The sequence below is a fragment of the Molossus molossus genome, unplaced genomic scaffold (genome assembly GCF_014108415.1).
Source record: "Molossus molossus isolate mMolMol1 unplaced genomic scaffold, mMolMol1.p scaffold_m16_p_12, whole genome shotgun sequence".
NCBI classification, from domain to species: Eukaryota; Metazoa; Chordata; class Mammalia; order Chiroptera; family Molossidae; genus Molossus; species Molossus molossus.
In genome coordinates, this window is record NW_023425347.1 from 73,394,343 (window position 1) to 73,401,114 (window position 6,772).

General features: G+C 43.8%; 1 pseudogene; it reads left to right on the plus strand.

The window, feature by feature from the left end:
* Positions 1 to 1,326: 1,326 nt before the first annotated feature.
* Positions 1,327 to 6,212, plus strand: LOC118626790 (annotated as a pseudogene).
* Positions 6,213 to 6,772: the final 560 nt, after the last annotated feature.

Here is a 6,772-nt window from a genome sequence, read left to right on the forward strand (position 1 = left end):
GCCTAGGTTGTGGGTTTAATCCCTGGGAAGGGGGGCAGTGTTTGCGGGAGGCAGCCAATCAATGTTTCTCTCTCACGTTGATGTTTCTCTCTCTCTCAAAAAAAAAAATCAATAAAAGAACATATCCTTGGGTGAGTATTTTACAAAATAATAAAAGTAACTGAATACACATTGTTCTCAAGTGCACATGAAGCATTCTCCAGGATAGATCGTATGTTAGGCCACAAAAGAAGTCTTAAAAAATTGTAAGAAGATTGATATCAAATCCAGCATCTTTTTCAACCACAATGGTTTGAAACTAGAAATCAATCACAAGAAGAAAACTGGAAAATTCACAAATATGTGAAGATTAAACAACATGTTATTAAGCAAAGAATGGGTAATAAAGAAATCAAAAGTGAAATAAAAAACTACCTTGAGACAAATGAAAATGGAAATACAACATACCAAAATCTATTGAATGCAGCAAAAAGCAATTCTAAGAGAAAAGTTCATAGTAATAAATATCTACCTCAAGAAAACAAACAAAAAATCTCAAATAAACAACCTAACTTTATACTCCAGGGAAGTAGAAGGGAAAAAGCTCAAAGTTAGTAAAAGGAAGAGAATAACAAAAATCACAGCAGACATAAATGAAACAGAGACTTAAAATAAAAACAATAAAATAAATCATTAAAACTAACAACTGGTTCTTTGAAAAAATAAACAAAATTGACAAACCTTTGGCTAGACTCAAGAAATGAATGATCTTGCAGTGTCTTATCTCATGCAGCAGCATCTCCAACCATGAGACACATTTTATCTAAAAAAAGAAAAAAGAAAAAAAAAAGTTGCCTTGTGTCGGAACACCCAGCAACATCCGGGAGTGATAGAATGGAGGAATCCCCTACTGGAGTTTTCAGGTATTGTGCCACATGGGAGAAAACTTCCTGTGAGGCTGTAGTGTCAATTGCCTCCCTGCTATTTCCTGCCCCACCCCATGTCTCCCTCCTTCACCTCCACCTAGGTTCTGTTTTGCAATGGTCCCACTGTCAACTTAGCTTCCCAAGCCTGAAACCTTAAGCCCTTCCTTCTCTCTCTCCTCCCTCCTTCTTCCGCACTTCTCAGTTACCAGGTCTGTTGATTCAATCTCCTACCCCTCTCTCTACTCTTTCTTCTGTTCTTTGTTGTCTAGAACGCTACTCTTCTGCCTTTCCCCCCTGCCCTTCAACTGGTCTCCCTCCAGTGTCTTCTCCTAACTTCCCCTCAAGAGGAATGTTTCTAAGACCCAAGCCTGAATAAATTACTTCTCTGCTTAAAACTTCTCTGGAACGTGCCATGGCCTAAATGATCAAGTCCATACGCCTTATCAACGTATACAGTATCCTTTATAATCTTTTCCTTCCTACTCTTTGCAGATTAGCCTACCCTCAGACTTCATGGCTTGTACTTCCTGGTTGCAAGACTCCTTCCTTAATTATGATTCTTTGTACCTCCTATGCCATCTGCTTGCAAAACTTATCCTTGAGTTCTTTGCTTGGCTAATTCCTGCTCATCCTTTAAGATTCACATTGTGTGTCTGCTTCTTAGAGGGGTCTATCTCCTAATGGTAAGTCCAGTTGCTCCTTTAATGAGCTCCCATGACACCTGTCACAGCACTTATCACTTGACTTCCATTTCTGGTTTACCTGTCTCCTCCCCGTGTATGCTCTTTGAAGGCAGAGATTTTTATTTCTGTATCTATTTAGCACAGAGCTATGACTGCCAGCACATATTTCCATCACAGTGCTGAATACATTGGAATGGAGTTTGTGTCTCTATGTCCTCAGCTAGACTGTAAACACCTTGAGGAATAGGTTTATGGCTTGTTTGTCCTTGTGTCTCCAGCTCCTAATACAGGGCCTGATAGATAGTGGGTGCTCAGTCATAAATGACACCTTGAGGAAGAGGATTTGATGGGAACTATCATCACTGAACTCCAGCTCCGTGCTAGTCACTTCACACATATCATGTATTACTTCTCGCAAGATCTCTCCCTAAAAGATATTATTTGCAGACAAGAAAATTGAGAGTCAAAGAGATGGAATTACCTGAACAGGGCCAGAGTAGAAGTACTAAGACTTGAACTCAAGTCTTCTGATTCCAAATCCCATGCTCCTCCATTAGAATGCACCACCTTCTGTGGCACCACAAACAATGAATCAACTCTAACTTTGAAGAAATAAACTAAACCAGAGCACAGTCTTTAACTGGGGCTCCCTGCCTATCCTAAACCTCAACTCCAGGGAAGAAAGGGACTCCAAGGGATAGATTACCATTGGGAGGGATATCACCACCAGGCTGGAGGGATTTAGAGATGCCAAAGCTGTCTTTAAGCCAAAAAGACAGCTATCATTCTGCCTCAATTATCGTTTTAGGATTAAGCAGAAAGACCCTTCCATTCAGTTGCGGGTAAGGCCAGAGTAGAAAGCAAGTCCACTTAAAATAAAATCAGACTTCCGGTCAAGATGGCAGCGTAGGGAAACGCAGTATCGCGTTCTCCCACAACCACATCCAAGTTACAACAAAACTACATAACAACCATCATCCAAAACTGCCTGAAATCAAGCTGAATGGAAGTCCTACAACTACGGAATTTAAAAAATAAAAAAAAAGCAGCTATATCCAGACCGGTAGGAGGGGCAGTGGCGCGAGGGGTGGCGGCAGCGGCGCGGCCGCACGACGGGCTGGTCCCACACCCAAGTGTGGCGGATAAAAATCAGGAGGCTCCTGCGGCTGGGAAGGTCCTTCCTGAGGACTGAGGGGTCCCCGTCCCACACCACGTGCCCCGCTCAGGGTTCCAGTGCCAGGAAGAGAATCCCCATAACTTCTGGCTGGAAAAACCGGCAGAAACTGAGGCTCAGGGAAGCTGAGGTGGCTGGAGCCACAGGCAGCTCCCTAAAGGGCCCGCGCACGGACTTATCGGACTCTCTCCCTCTAAGCTCGGAGGGGAGGCAGCTCGAGGGGCACCAGAGACATACAGGGAAAAACTGAGCTGTTTGGCACTGGAGCGAGGGCTGGAGAGGGGGCTTTCTCGGGGACAAACGTGCTGTCAGAGGCCTTTGTTCCTTTGGTGAGCCCTTCGCTGGGGCGGCAGACAGTCGCCATATCTGGGACTCCAGCAACCTGGCTCACACTGGTAGCCCCGCCCTGCTGACTCCCTGAGGCCCCGCCCCACACAACTTTCAAGCCCACCCAAGCTGTTGCTACTTGCTTAACCATAGGATTGGCCTGTCTTGGATCCTGCTTCAGGTTTTTCCTAAATTCTTTCAAACGAGCAGCATTGGGTCTCAGCGAGCCCCATACCTCTCATTAAGTAATACACAGAAACAAACACAGGGAGGCAGCCAAAATGAGGATACAAAGAAACAGGTCCCAAATGAAAGAACAGAACAAAACCCCAAGAAAAGAACTAAGCGAAATGGAGATAAGCAACCTAACAGATGCTGAGTTCAAAATACTGCTTATAAGGATGCTCAATGAACTCAGTGAGGGCCTCAAGAGCATAAAAAAGTACCAGTCAGAAATGATCGCTGCACAGTTAGAAACGAAGGAGGCTTTAACTGAAATAAAGAATAATTTACATAGCTTCAATAATAGAGTACGTAAATCCAAAGAGCAAACCATCGATTTGGAATATAAGGAAGCAAAAAACGCCCAACCAGAACAGCAAAAAGAAAAAAGAATCCAAAAAAATGAGGAGAGTGTAAGGAGCCTCTGGGACAACTTCAAGCGTGCCAACATTCGCATCTTGGGGGTGCCGGAAGGAGAAGAGAGAGAACAAGAAATCGAAAACCTATTTGAAACAATAATGGCAGAAAACTTTCCTAACTTGGTGAAGGAAACAGACATACAAGTCCAGGAAGCACAGAGAGTCCCAAACAAGATGAACCCCAAGAGGCCCACACCAAGACACATCATCATCAAAATGCAAAAGGTTCAAGACAAAGAGAGAATCCTAAAAGCAGCAAGAGAAAGGCAGCTAGTTACCTACAAGGGAGTTCCCATTAGGCTGTCAGCTGATTTCTCAAAAGAAACTTTGCAGGCCAGAAGGGAGTGGCAAGAAATATTCAGAGTGATGAAAACCAAGAACCTACAACCAAAATTACTCTATCCTGCAAAGCTGTCATTTAGAATCGATGGACATATAAAAACTTTCCCAAACAAGAAAAAGTTAAAGGAGTTCATCACTACCAAACCGTTATTATATGAAATGATGAAGGGTCTTTTTAAAGAAAAAGATAAAATGTATGAACAAACAAAATGGCAATGAATACATATCTATCAACAATGGAATTTACAAACAAAATGAACAGGAAGAACAGGAACATTCTCATAGATAGAGAGAACATTTTGTTGGTTGCCAGTTGGGAAAGGGGTTGGGGGAATGAATGAAAAAGGTGAAGGGATTAAGAAGCACAAATTCATTGCTAGACTGACAAACCTCAAAGGGAAAGGGGTTGGGGGGGTGGGAAGAAATAAACCAAAGAACTTATATGCATAACCAATGGACACGGACAATAGTTTGGGAAAAGGTGGGAGGGGGGCGGGAGTGGGGAGGAGGGGGTCAATGGGGGAAAAATGTGGAACATCTGTAATACATTTTACATCCAACAATAAAGATGTGGAAAAATAAAAAAAATAAAAAAAAACAAAAATAAAATAAAATAAAAAATAAAATCAGATGGGAGGAAGTTTCTAGAGGCCCAAAAGAGTCAAGAAACACATCCCTGAGTAAAATTTTCTAAAAACATTGAAAGTTTCTGGAGTTGTATAGCTTTCCCCACATATCGGACTCACCCTGTCTACAAATCTATAGTGGTAAGAAGTTTAACACACCAAAGGAAAGTGTTCTTAGTGCTTGTCTTCAGAGAAGAGGGAGGAGAGAACTTTGGATCTTCATCATCCCACGCTACCTCGAGCAATCGGAGAGAAGAACCCCAAGCAAGGCACTGACTGATGGTCGCTCCTGAGAGAGGAAAGCAGATGACCTTGTGGGGATTGGTAGACAGAATAAAGTGAAACCCTGGAGGTCCTAAGAAAAGATTTGGGCCTGAGAAATAGAAAATTCCATGAAGGTTTTTCTCCCCTCCTCAAATTTAGCTTTGCCCCAGGTAGACTTCTAACACTGACCTGATATTAATCCCAAGTAGGATCCAAATAATCACTGGCCTCGCTGGAATATGTTACTGGAATATGTTACTGGAATATGCAGCCTATTCCAGGCCACTAGCAGGTCTATTTCTCTTTCTACTGCTGAAGGATAATGCAGGACTTTCCCAGGGAGAACCATAGCTCCACGTTCAAGTTCACCAGAATTCCCAAATTAATGCAATCCTCTTCAACATCTTCCTCTTCCTCTACCTCTCTACACTTGTGGACAATGGGCTCATTGTTACCTTGATCCACCTGGACTCCCACCCCCACACACTCATGTGCTTCTTCCTCAGTGTTTTCTCCACCTTCAACATGAGTTATGTCACCACCACTCTGCCCCACATATTGCTACATCTGGTCTGCCAGAAGAAAACTATTTCCCATGTTGGGTGTGTGGCCAGATGTGCATCTTCCTGATTTGGGGCATTACTGAGGGCTGGTTATTTTCTGTCATGACCTATGATAGATGTGAGGCCATCTGCCATCCACTCAGGTACAAGGTTTTCATGAGCCCATGGTAGAGTGGGTCAGTGGTGGTCTTTTGTAGACTGTGGGGTATCAACTGTTCCCTAGTCTACACTGTCTTCATAATGTACCTGCTCTACTGTGGCTCCAATAAAATCAACCACTTCTGTGAGGTCCCTGCTGTTCTGAAGCCAGCCTGTGCAGACACATCTCTCAGTGACCAAGTAGATGTCTTTCTGGGCTTCATCCTTCTTCTGGTATCCCTTTCCTTCATGTTGGCCTCTTGTATCTGCATCTCTGCCACCATCTTGAAAATACACTCAGCCCAGGGTCAACTCAAGGCCTTCTCCACCTGTACCTCCCATATCACCATGGTCACCGTGTTCTGTGGACCTGCCATGTTTATGTACATGAACCTTGGGGCCAATGCCTCCCCAGAGCGGAACAAGAAACTGGCCCTGTTTTACAATGCCATCTCTGCCTTTCTCAACCCCATCATCTATAGCCTCAGAAACAAAGATGTCAACAGAGATTTCCTCAAATTAACAGGCTGGGGAAGGGTCCTTGAGTGAGGCCACTGGAGCACAGAAGGCCACCACCAGACCTGAAACCACAGGTTCTGTTGTCTTTCACCCCATTCCTTTCCACCCCTCTGTGGACAGACAAGAATCAATGACTGAGAGTTGGAGATGATGGGTGATGGTAGGTGCCTGGGCGGGACTTGTTAATGGCTCCTGCATATGAGCCATCCTCAAACATCAAGAAACCCAGCTGTATACAGAGTACCAACACAGAGCCTGTGCTTGATTCGTTTCTGTTTCCCCAGGGCCTAGCAAATGGTCTGGCACCAAAAATGCATCATCAACATTTTCTCACTGAGTGACAGAGGGCATGAGGATTGGACCTATTAAATCAACTCAGGATGGCTGAGACAGGATGACTCTGAGGACCCAGAACAGTGACTTTATTTTATCTCAATCAGGAGTAGGAACAGATCTAAAGGAACATAGTCTCAGGAGAAAGAAAACGTGACCTAAGGAATAGGAAAAGTGACCTAAGGAATTCCAGATGTAAGGAATAGGGTTCAGGGATTGGTCATTGTCCATCCAGCAATGGGCATGTGGGTCCCACA